Consider the following 12,906-nt stretch of genomic DNA (forward strand, 5'->3'; position numbering starts at 1 on the left):
AAAAACAACAGTTGCCCCCCACAGTACCTGCAAGGCGCGTGTGCACCGCCTAACCCTGCGAGTGGCCTACCTTGAGCAGGAGGTGGAGAGGCAGAAAGTCCTGCTCAAGGCCCTCCGGAGAGAGCTGCGTGACCACCTGGCCACAGGACACCGCCGGCCAAAATATAGACTGTCCCTTGACCCCTTTTTAAAGACTTTTGGGGATGTGGGAATTGTGCGTTAGGGTTTTTTGACTTTTGGGAACATTTCATGGACATTGGTTGGGGTTAGGGAGGGGGGTGGGTTGGGTCTTGTGGGATAGATTATTTTTGTTAGGGTTGAAATAATTATTTATTTTCCACTTAAAGATAGCATACTCATTTTTACTGTTTTGAGGGGGAGGCGTGGGCGGGGGGGGGGGTTAACTGTAATTTGTTTTCCTGAAACTTAACTGGCTGGTTGATTCAAATTTTCTAAGTAATCGCCCACATTTGTACAAAAGTGCCACTGACAGAGTTAGTGAATTCAATTGTTCTACTACTTTACTAGTACTACCGTCAGTCTCTCCTCTCCTCCTACTCCATTATTCTTCCTCCCCCAAAATGGTTATCTTACCTGTGAATCGTGTTTGAGAATAGGGCTAGGCACAGGGCTGGATGCATGGAAAATGGTGATTAAGGTTGGCTATGGAATGCTGGATGCCTCCTCCCCTCTTCGGCCGATCACACTGGGATCAGCGTAGAATTATCCTTGGACCACACAGCCATAAATTACTCAGTGGTAAGCTTACTTTGTGCCTCTTACGTCTGGTATTGCTGACACGCTGTTCCCGTTATTGAAATTTATAATTCCTTTACCTCTCACCCCCCAGCTGTACTGATCTTGAAGTATTGACCGCGTGAGTTATAATCACCACCCCCCCTCCCGCCAATCACGCTGGGATCAGCGTAAGAATCATCCACGGACCACGCGGCTCTAAATCATTTAGTGGTAAGTTCACTTCGTGCCACTTACCCTTGGTATTGCAGGCACTTCGTTCCCTAATTTGATACTTACAATCCCTTTCACCTCTCATTCCCCAGCTCAACTACACTTGAAGTATCTACTCTGTGAGCTTGATCCCGTTCTCTATTAAGGCACGTCCTACGAGGCACCACAACAACCTCCTGACTGAATTATATTTCCTGACAAATCTTGTTACCCATCTGTTGCCAACAACGTTGAGCTATTCCTCCCTTTCACCTTTCCCGGACTACCGGACCACCGCCCATACCTGTCACTCACTCCATGTCCTCTCCTTTTCCCCCTTACAGCACTGCCTCCAGCCCCCTTGTCCTGATGATGATCCAAAATCTTACGGATCGAAACGCCGTCGACTCTCCAACAAGATTCTAGGCGCCCTTCACACAGTGGTTTTTGCAAAAAAATGAAAATGAATAACAATCTTTCTGAACTATCTTGAAACCACTCTGTTGATCTTATTCACTGTACATATTTGTTCACTATACATTTTGCGCCGTCCACGCTGTTCTCACTGTCACTTGTGTCGCCGTAGTGTCACTCACCCTTTGTACTCGTGCACCTTGTACAACCTTGGGCTGTCACCTATTATTTAATATTTCAGTGTTGATATTAACTGTTAATTATAATTGTCTCATACCCTTCAGAATGTTTATAAAAATGATGCCTTGAGCACATATGAAAATCAAACGGAGTCTCCTCTTTCTGTCTAGATAATACTGTATAGATATCCTTAATAATTGTCTGCAAACAATACCAGTTGGGATATTGTTCCTTGTATATAATTCTCTACCCCAATCCCAACATGGTTGATGGGTTCATACTCTGTTATCTTTCACTGGGTGGATGAAATGGCATAGTTGTGATGGTAGTAGTAGTGGTACACACTGGCAGGAGCAGCATATGAAAAAAAGGAAATGAGACATTGAGTGGCCTGAGAGGAGCATTAGAACAGTACGATAGTACAATACACAAGAACAGTGCCATAAATTGTAGCCTAAGCAATGCTAAAGTATTCAATCAAAAGTTAACTACTAGTTGCGTGGATTATGGCTACTACAAGAACTAGTACTGAAGGACACAGCAGCGTAAGCTTTCGTCATGTGTAGGAGGATGTTGTTGATGATGAATCCACTCGATGGCGAACATGAAATTCTGAATTGATTTGAAAATACTCATGGGTGTGTGTCAAGAAGAATAAGAATATATCCTCAGATTCCTTGACCTGCCTTGAAATTGATTTTCTGTTTCTTTTGACCTTATCCTCTCCAGCAAGCGTGTGGAATTATTAGTGAAATTTAGTCACACCTCAATGAAAACCACACAGCCCGGGGGAAGAGGGTTAGGGTTTGAAAAATGGATGGGAAGGGCGTTTTAGGGAAAGTTTTTTGGAGAGAGAAAAAAAACCACTGCATGGACAAACAACAAATGAAGAAAAACAGATCTTTGGATATATAGATATCTATAAATCTTTTAAGGGACGTAAAGGAAGTGCATGCATAAAGTTGTTTGCTAAATGGATGGTTAGGTTACTGAAAAGTAGTACTTACTACAACTTACTAACTAGTACTAAACAATTAGACAGAACAGGGCTGCAGTAATTACGCAATTCCACTTGCCTATCTGTCCTTAGAGAGAATAAACACTTAGTAGTACATTACATTAGTTTTAAAAATAGAAAAGAAACTTATCAAATAGCTGTAGGAAGGAATTTGAAGCAGAGAGCAAACGCACAGAGTCACACTCATAGAAGTTCACAACAATAACATTATTTAAAAGGACAAGTGAAGTGGATACTGTAACTGTATGTTGTAGTTGTCCTGGTCAAATTGGGAAGTTGCATGCATCCAACTCTTATTCGCGGTACTCCTCCATTCCATCGGGCACTCTGTCGAACAATCTTGGTGACCACACTGTCCACTGCCTGCCTGGCGGAAGCAGAATTGCGGATTGCTATGGTAGGCCTGAGTTAATGTTTTTCCCATCGCACAGGGTAAGTGCCGGCCTGTAATTGTCGATAGAAAAACAGAAAGGGATATTAACACACCCCAGAGGAAAAATATAAGGTATGGTGTGTAATGCAAAAATAACACTTTCACTTTCAGAGGCGATAGTATTACATACATGCATTATTTCTAAAGTGCCTACTCTGGGTCTCCGTTTCCAGGATAATAATTAGCACACAGCATGCCGGAGTCATGCAGACGGTCAAGACAGGCACAACTGTGTGAACCAACCTCCATGTAGCATACCTCTTTGACACAGGCAGACAAAGCAGATCTAATTTTATACAGAAAGCCACAAAGCTGCAATTTTACATGAACCGCTGTCTGGACTCTGGCATAATACTACACTGGCTCGACCACTCCATACCACGACTAGACAGACAGGTAGTTCTGCTGTGGTTGTTGCTGACTTGTTTGCCTGTTTGCCACTCACGAAAGGGCCCTAGTTCTTCCGTTAATGGACGATGATCCATCCATCCCAGTGAGTGACTGTAAAGATATTATATAACTTTGGTCATCATAACTCATCATCATGGTGTTGGCAAACTCAATGTTGTTCATGCAGTCACAGTCTACACACAGTGAGTCCAAGGACATTTTCCATATTAAAAAATGCAACGTAGTGTCCCCTGCAGTAGAAGTACAATTTGCATTAAACAAGGTAAACAGAGTAGACTTGAGTTACATTAGGTGTGTAAAAGATTAAATAATAACAGAACACATATCAATTAATCAATCAATCAAAGCATTTATATAGCGCACTACTCACCCAGAGGGTCTCAAGGCGCTAGAAGGGGGGGGGGTCCGCTACTGCTCGAACAGCCAGGTCTTGAGTTGCTTCCTGAAGGCGAGGTGGTCCTGGGTCAGGCGGAGGTGGGTCGGGAGGGAGTTCCATGTCTTGGCGGCGAGGTAGGAGAAGGACCGTCCCCCTGTGGTGGCTCTTCGGATGCGGGGGACGGCGGCGAGGGCGTGGCCGGTCGATCGAAGCTTGCGTTTGGGAGCATAGAAGTTGAGGCGGCTGTTGAGGTATCCTGGGCCTTGGTTGTGTAGGGCTTTGTGTGCGTGGGTGAGGAGTCGGAAGGTGATTCTCTTGTTGACCGGGAGCCAGTGCAGGTCTCTCAGGTGTCCGGAGATGTGGCTGCGAGGGGGATGTCCAGGATGAGTCGTGCTGAGGCGTTCTGGATCCGCTGGAGTCTCTTCTGGAGTTTGGCGGTGGTCCCGGCGGAGAGGGAGTTGCCGTAGTCCAGTCGGCTGGTGACGAGGGCCTGGGTGACCGTCTTCCTGGTCTCGGTGGGGATCCACCGGAAGATCTTACGTAGCATGCGCAGGATATTGAAGCACGACGAGGAGACGTCGTTGACTTGTCTGGTAAAGGAGAGGGAGGAGTCCAGGATGAAGCCTAGGTTGCATGCGTGGTCTGTTGGTTTGGGTGCGCTGCCTAGGGCGGGGGGCCACCAGGAGTCGTCCCAGGCGGAGGGTGAGGATCCCAGGATGAGGACTTCCGTCTTGTCCGAGTTCAGTTTCAGGCGGCTGTTCTTCATCCATTCGGCTACCTCTTTCATCCCTTCGTGAAGGTTGGCTCTGGCGGTGGCGGGGTCGTTGGTGAGGGAGAGGATCAGCTGGGTGTCGTCGGCGTAGGAGATGATGTTGAGGTTGTGCTGGCGTGCGATGTCTGCGAGGGGGCTCATGTAGACGTTGAAGAGGGTTGGACTGAGCGAGGAGCCTTGAGGAACGCCGCAGATGACCTTGGTGGCTTCAGATCTGAACGGAGGGAGGCGGACTCTCTGTGTCCTTCCGGTGAGGAAGGAGATGATCCACTCCAGTGCCTTCTCCTGGACTCCGACGTTGCTGAGGCACTGTACTAGGGTACGGTGGCAGACAGTGTTGAAGGCCACGGAGAGGTCTAGGAGGATGAGGGCCGCTGTTTCTCCGTTGTCGAGCAGAGCTCGGATGTCATCGGTGGCTGCGATCAGGGCGGTCTCGGTGCTGTGGTTGGCCCGGAAGACAGACTGCGAGGGGTCGAGGGATCCGTTTGTCTCGAGGAAGGCGGCCAGCTGCTTGTTGACGGTCTTCTCGATGACTTTTGCAGGAAACGGGAGCAGCGAGATGGGGCGGTAGTTCTTAAGGTCGGTGGGGTTGGCTGATGGCTTCTTGAGCAGGGCGCTGAGTTTAGCGTGCTTCCAGCTCTCCGGGAAGGTCGCGGTGTTGAAGGAGGTGTTGATGATGTCCCGCAGGTGGGGTGCGATGACGGAGTCGGCCTTGTTGAAGACGTGGTGAGGGCAGGGGTCGGTCTGAGATCCGGAGTGGATGGAGTTCATCGTGCGGACGGTGTCTTCTGTGCTGATTGGAGTCCAGGCGCGGAGGGTGGTGGTGGGGGGCGGTGGTTCGGTCGTGGCGTGCGTCGGTTGAGTGCTGAAGCTGTTGTGTATGTCCGCGATCTTGTTGTGGAAGTAGGAGGCGAGGGAGTTGCAGAGGTCTTGCGAAGGGGTGATGTCGTTGTTTCCGGCGTTGGGGTTGGAGAGCTCTTTGACGATGTTTAAGAGTTCCTTGCTGTTGTGTGCGTTGTTGTCCAGTCGTTCCTTGAATGCGGTTTTCTTGGTGGCGTGGATGAGTTGGTGGTGCTTTCGGGTGGCGAGCTTGAGGGCAGCCATGTCGTCCGGAGTTGGGTCTCTGCGCCAGGTTCTCTCGAGAGCTCGGCAGTTCTTCTTGGAGCTCTTGAGTTCGTCGGTGAACCATGGGGCTTTCTTGCTGCCGGGTCTGCTAGGGGGGGTCCTCAGGGGGGCGAGGTCGTCTGCGCAGTCGCTGATCCACTTCGTGAGGTTGGTGGCAGCCTGGCTTGGGTTCGTTGTGCTGGTGGGAGGGTTCATGTTCAAGGAGGTCGCGAGCTGGCCGGCTGTGATCTTGTTCCAGCTTCTGCGTGCAACCTGTTGCTGGTGGTGGTGGTGGATCGTGGTCCTTCTGAAGCTGAAGTGGACGCAGCTGTGGTCCGTCCAGTGCAGTCCGGTGGCGTGGCTGAAGGCGATGTCCTTGCTGGATGAGAATACGGGGTCGAGTGTGTGTCCGGCGTAGTGGGTGGGGGCGGTGACCAGCTGCTTGAGTCCCAGGTTTGCGAGGTTGTCCAGCAGGGTGGTGGTGTTGCGGTCGTTGTTGTTCTCCAGGTGGAAGTTGAGGTCCCCAAGGAGGATGTAGTCAGCGGAGAGGAGGGCGTGCGGGCTGATGAAGTCGGCGATGTCTTCGCTGAATTGTGTGCGTGGTCCCGGGGGTCTGTAGATGAGGGTGCCTCTGAGGGTGGTCTTGGGGTTGATGTGGACCTGGAAGTGCAGGTGCTCAGCGGGTGCGAGGGTGTCGTCGGTGTTGGTCGTGATGCGGATGGTGTTCCTGTGGATGATGGCGATGCCTCCTCCGGTGTGGTTGATGCGGTCCCTCCGGATGATCTTGTAGCCGTCTGGGATGGCGATGGCAATGTCGGGCGCTGAAGAGGCGTTCATCCAGGTTTCCGTGAGGAAGGCGACGTCTGGGGCTGTGGTGTCGAGCAGGTTCCAGATCTCGATGGCGTGCCTGTGGACGGAGCGGGTGTTGAGCAGGATGCATTTCAGGTGGCTGCTGCTGTTGCTCGTCTTGGTCTTGGTTGGTGCTGGGGTAGTGCAGGTCCGGATGCAGGTGAACTTGCAGGGGTTGCAGCAGAAGGGTCCGTTGGTGCGTCTCGGGGTGGCTCGGTAGCAGCCTGGGAATCGGACGGCGTTGAGGGTGGCGGCGTCGTACGTCCGGTGGGTGGGCTGGGGTCTGCGGGGACCAGGGGTCCTGGCACTGGGCGCGGTCCAGACGCGGACGGGCGCAGACGGGCTTACCTTTGGCGCACCTTAGGCGCTCAGTCGGCGCTCCCGCTGCGCGCGTCCGCTGCGCGCGTCCGCTGCGCGGGCGTCATAAGAAGGGAGCCGGGAGGCCGGGTCAGCTGGGATGCGGGATCGTGTTGACCAATCGTCTGGTGTGGGGGCGGGACCGCAGGCAGGAAGCGGCGGGAAAACGGGATCAGGCAGAGCGGGCGGCCCAGCGGCGGCTGGGGCGCTGCTATCGGCGTTGGCTCTCGGCGGCGAAGATCTAAGGCAGCAGGAGGCTCTGGTGCAGGAGAGGTGAGGAGCGAGGGGGCGACCAGGCCTTATTTCATGCACAACAAACGAACAGCAATTGCTTTTATCAGAGTCAGAGCCAGGATGGCATGCAGTGTTGTCAACTGCATGCCATCCCATTATTCATTACCTGTTCCACTTCTTAAGATTTCTTAAGAAGTGCCACAGGGCAGCCTCTCGTGTCAATTTCAGAAGTAACAGTCAGTATAGTCAGTCATTCCAGTCCCACTTCTTTTGAGGGGACTCATCTACGAAGCAACAGTTTCTTGATTCTGCGTAATCCGGCTATCTGCCTTGAGGGAAATGGATAGGGGGAGTCTGGAGGAGCATGACTGAGTTGTGAACTTGTGAACTTCAGGAATGCAGACAGCGGCACCTTCAATATGGAACTAAGACTAAGACAGTGCTGCTGATGAATTTGTTCTGATTAGAGTTTTGTTGTGCTAAAAGTTGCAAAACAAAGAAAGACACACAAAAATAAAAGTGAATAAGGCCGGAAAAAAAAGAAAAGTAAGTATTTCAAGCCTAGGTGTCAGGGAAGTAGAGCTCGTCCTCAAACTCTGTGAATTCAAACAGGAGTAGGTCAGCTAACAGAGAAGAACTTCCGTCACCTAAGTCGGTGTCCTCTTCTTCCTGCGTGGATTCATGTATTTTGCAATCTGGTGGTATGAAGTGCTGATTCATCCTGTTGTTAACCTTTCCACATTTTTGGGTGAGAGACGGGTTTTTTTTTAAAGTTACAATGGCACCAGCAGCACTGAAAACACGTTCAAAAGACACGCTTGCGAGTGGGCAAGCCAAATAATTTATAGCCAGCTTGGTGATCAGTGGCCATTGAGGCCTTTTCCCATACCAATACACCAATGGTTTCTGATCAAAGAAGACCTCTGTTGGGTCATCCAGATAGGCCTGCACCATCCACTCAAGGTCCTCCAAGGGTGCTCCACTTTGCGTACCATCTGTTGCCTTTGCATCAACACTGGAACGAGCAAACCCTTCATGAGTTATCCAATCCGCTTCTGACAATATTATTGCTGGGCTTGGTGCAGGTGATGATGATAGGGTTGCTGGTGTTGGTAACGGCTCTGATGGAAAGTGACTGCCTTCGGCCATAGAAGTGGACCTTGACGCCGTATGGCCTGCTGCTTCAGTAGTACTTGTGGTGGTTCCTTCAATTTCCTGCCGCTCTTTTTCGAACCTCGTGGCTGACAGACCTAGCCAATGTTTGTACTTGGAAACATCTGCTTCAGAAAAAGGAATGAATGTATTGCTGGGCAGTGCCTTTTTATAACGTGGATCCAGAATAGTGGCACAAATGTAATGTTGTTCTGAATGTATTGCTTTAAGCCTTGCATTGTCAACTAGGCGGCTTAATAAGCTCTCCGCCAACTGATATGCGTCTTGTTTTTTAGTATCAACTAGGAACGTTGAAGACACCGCCTTCAGTTGGTGCTCTAGCATGCGCAACAATGGGATAGCTTTGCCCAAAGTACAGTCCTCCCTGCTGACTTCACGCGTGAACACCTCAAAAGGACGTAGCATGTCTGTCAGGCTTTTAACTAGGTCCCATTCCTCCACATCTAGCCTCATGTCTTTCATAGAAGCAGCACCCCATGTGTGAAAGACATACTCATTGAATACCAAGTACTGCTCAAACAGACGCTCAAGCATGTAGAAGGTTGAGTTTCCACCTCCTGGATGAGTCCTCTGACTGGCGCTCTACGGTCACGTTGAATGATCCTCAGCTGCTACCGGGCCTTAAAAGAATGGCTGAAATGTGTGCAGATTCTTCGGTAGGTGGTCAGTAACTTGCTGACTGTGTTTTCTTTTTTCAAGAAATCTTGAACAATAATGTTAATGCTGTGCGCCAAACACGGCACATGGAAATAGCCACCATCAGCCATGGCCTTAACTATATTACTGCCATTATCAGTGGAAACATAACCAATCATGCACTTTCTTGGCTGCAGCCATTCAAAGACCTTACTGTTAAACTCCTCCAAAATGTTTACTGCAGAATGAGATTTCTCCATAGCAAACATGGCTACTGTTGCATGTTTCCGAGTAGCTTGAAAAATTGTGACACTGTCAACACCTGCAGCTATCTTCTCTTTAACCCCCGCAAAAGAGACCCAGTGTGCAGTGATGCACATGTAATCAATGACTTGGCAACTGGTCCACATGTCCGTTGTCAGGTGGATAGTGTGAACAGCACTCTCCTGCAAAGCTGCCCCAATCACGTCCAGCAAATCTTGATGCAGTGCTGGTACTGCAACTCTGGCAAAATAGAACCAGCAAGGAACCTTCCATTTAGGGAAGACTGTTGCCACAAATTCTAGAAAACCCACCCCTTCCACGAAAGAAAAAGGGAAAAGGTCCAGCGCTAACATTTTAGCCAGCATTGCATTGTACAGAAGTGCCGTTGGGTGGTTGCGTTCCAATGGCGCCTCGGACCAAAGCATGCTTTTAATGGTGGTCTGGATCGTTTTCATATGTGATCATGATCCATACTTCTTCAACCCAGTTAGGTTCATTGATGTACTTTTTCGCATTGGTGTCTCTATGAGACTCTTACTGTGCTACCTAGATGTTACTGGGGTAGAGGGTGTGGGCGCTACCACTGCAGCGCTGCTGCCAGTTTGTAAAGATTTTAATTAATCATATACAAATAAATAAATATTACCTAACCTGCTGCCAGGGGTACTATGAGTACCAGAAAAAATGTCTCTCGCTTCTTCACCTCCCCCCAGCAGGATCAGCTTCTCGTCATCAGATGCAATATCAATGTCTACATTCGGATTTCTAGTTTTGGCTTTCCCGATGTTACTTAGGTGCGCCTCCCACTGGATGCTGTGGTGTTTTTGGAGATTACCTCTCTGGCCTCCGGTACCATAGTTGGTACCAAACTTACCCTGACTAACTACTTGTTTACAAATTGAACAAATAACTTGGTTTTCTGCCTTTTTGCTAATACTAAAGAAGTCCCAAACTGGGGAGTTGAGATTTCTGGTGGTGGTGTGGAGGTGCCACTTTCAAAGCCAGATGAAGTGGAGGATGTGCGTGGCAGAATTTGACTCTTTTGTGCACTTACAGCACCACTACTTGAGGTAATGGAGGTCGAGCTGGATGGAGGTCCCTGCTGGCCCTTCTGAAGAGAAAAAAAGGAAGCTGTAGATCGTGTTGGTGTAGTACTTACCTGTGTTGGTGGTGGTACCAGTGCCACGCCGCCCACATCCTGCACAGCATTTCGGGATGGGTTAAAATGTCTGTCTGCTGCTTGCCCCCTTGGGCTGGAGTGACGACTGTGATGACTGGGTTGTCATCCTCAGACTCTTCATTAGCAGCAGAATACACCACTTTTACTTCTTCTTCGTCATCACCCATAACTGAAAGCCTTGCTGGAACCTTCCTTTTACCTAGCTTTGTCGGCTCATGGCGTGCCTCCCTCTCAGACTGAATTGGTGGGTGCCAATCAAGTACTAGATCATCAGAAGGAAGGGCGCTTGAAGAAAAGTTGTACTAGCCCTCCTTGACCTTTTCCTTGCTGGGGATATAGAAGACAATGGATCATCAGGAGTGACTTGCTCGGCTGATACCTCTGCATGAATCTCGATTTCCTGATGTGCCGCTACTTCTCGAGGAACAAGCATTGTGGGCAGTTGTGCCTCTCCTTGTACCTCTCCTTTTGCCTCTCCTTGCGCCTCTCCTTGTGTCTCTACTTGCGCCTCTCCTTGCGCCTCTCCTTGCGCCTCTCCTTGCGCCTCTCCTTGCTCCTCTCCTTGCACCTCTCCTTGTTGCACCTGTTGTTGTCGTTGCAGCTGTGGTTGAACACTTGTCAGATGAGTTACACCCTGCGTTGATTGGATGCTACTTTGCGATGAGTCAACGCCAACATCACTGGTCGATGGTGAAAGAGCGATTAAATTGGCTGCCTCTGTGGCACTCATGGGCTTGGGCCTAACTTGGCATGGTGGCACTGAGACCAATGAAGTGGAGGTGCTGCTCCCAGCTTGGTACCCGGTGGACACACCTGCTGTTTTTCCCAAAAAAAGTGGTGGTCGGCACACCAGTCTCCTTGGAAAGTGGTGCCACTTGCTTCTTCTGCTCCTACTTACTGGCATTGGCACTGACAACTTTCTTGGTAGAGGAGCTACGGCCACCTTTCTTTGGGCCCATCTTCTTCAGATGTAAGAACAACAGGACGCAGTTGCACGGGTTGTAGAGTTGCAGAGTTGTCTGTGGCCACACGTGACATTGTTCACACACCGCAGCAGGACTTCTTCCTGGCACTACAACAAGTGATGATGATGATGAGGATGATTCCTGGTTCTCAGTCTTTGTGCAGCTAAAAGCAAAGAATCCAGAGGAACATCAGTTAATTAAATGTTGCGTATGTGGTGCTTCCATTAATACTATTGCAACTAGGCATTTATTATTGTTAACACAACACACCCAAAAACGGAAAGACCCAAAATAAAAATTGCAATTCTAATCAAAAATGGATGTTTAAATTAATAGAAGAGAGACCACACAGAGAGAGATGTTTCATGCACCCATTCATAACCCTAGGCCTACTGGCCCACAAGCTTGCCGGCATATTGCAAAAACTGCCTGGCCTCAATATGCCCCCCCCCCACATGGCCAGGCCCTGGACCAGGCCCCAACAACACCCAAAAAATCGAAATACACCCAAAAATAACCTCAATCCAATGCCATCCATGCCCTAAATGATGTTTAAATTCAAGAGACCCCACAGAAAATCTTGGTCCATGCACCTCTGAGTACCCCTGGGCATAATGGATGAAAGCGAGGCAGACTGGGTGAAGGCCTATGGCACAAAACACACTGCCTGGCTTCAAAATGGCCCCTAGACCCCCATCCACATGGCCAGGCCCTGGACGAGGCCCCAACAACACCCAAAAAATCGAAATACACCCAAAAATCACCTCAATCCAATGCCATCCATGCACTAAATGATGTTTAAATTCAAGAGACCCTACAGAAAGACTTGGTCCAAGCACCACTGAGTACCTCTGGGCCTACTGGCTAGTGTGGCTTTAACACGCACCCCAAAATTAAAACAAACTTCCACATATAATGGAGAGCTATTCAATTCCATGCCATCCATGCCGTAAATTATATTTAAGTTCAACAAAACTCACAAAAACAGTTGTATCATGCTCCCATGACTAACCCTGGGCCTACTGGATACTGTGGCTACCCACAATATATTTTTTTACAGAAGTGAAAAGTTTATAAATTGTAGTTGCAGCAACTGCAATGCCCCAAACAAACAACACCAACTTACTTGTAAAATCTCGAATCCAAAAGTGATCCAGACAAAAAGTTCTCAAATACAAATATCAAGCAGCAGCCACAAAGAGTAATCCTTTCAGCTCCAGATCCAAATGAAAAGTGACCAGGACATGGACAATGCACTGGGAGGAGCCTGCTGGACAGGAACAGGAAATCGGAGACTCTGGGGCACTTCCTTCCTCTCACCTCCCCAAAAATGGACTCCTTGCACAAAAAAAGTGCAGCTAAATGTCAATCTGAGGAGTTATTCTGATCAAATAATCATTTTCAGAAGGTTTATGCTGCCAGCAATAGATTTCTTGTGCAGAATTGCAATTTTTGCAACTTCGGGAAAACGAGCTGTTCAAATATCCCGCCGGATGTCAGCTGCGCGTCGCATCTACGTATTCGCTATTGTTTACTCTCGCGATGCGTGATTGCGGGCCCTTATGACGTATTCGCGTTCTCAAAGTCTTGCA

Source organism: Lissotriton vulgaris, chromosome 7, assembly GCF_964263255.1.
Source record: "Lissotriton vulgaris chromosome 7, aLisVul1.2, whole genome shotgun sequence".
Lineage (NCBI taxonomy): Eukaryota > Metazoa > Chordata > Amphibia > Caudata > Salamandridae > Lissotriton > Lissotriton vulgaris.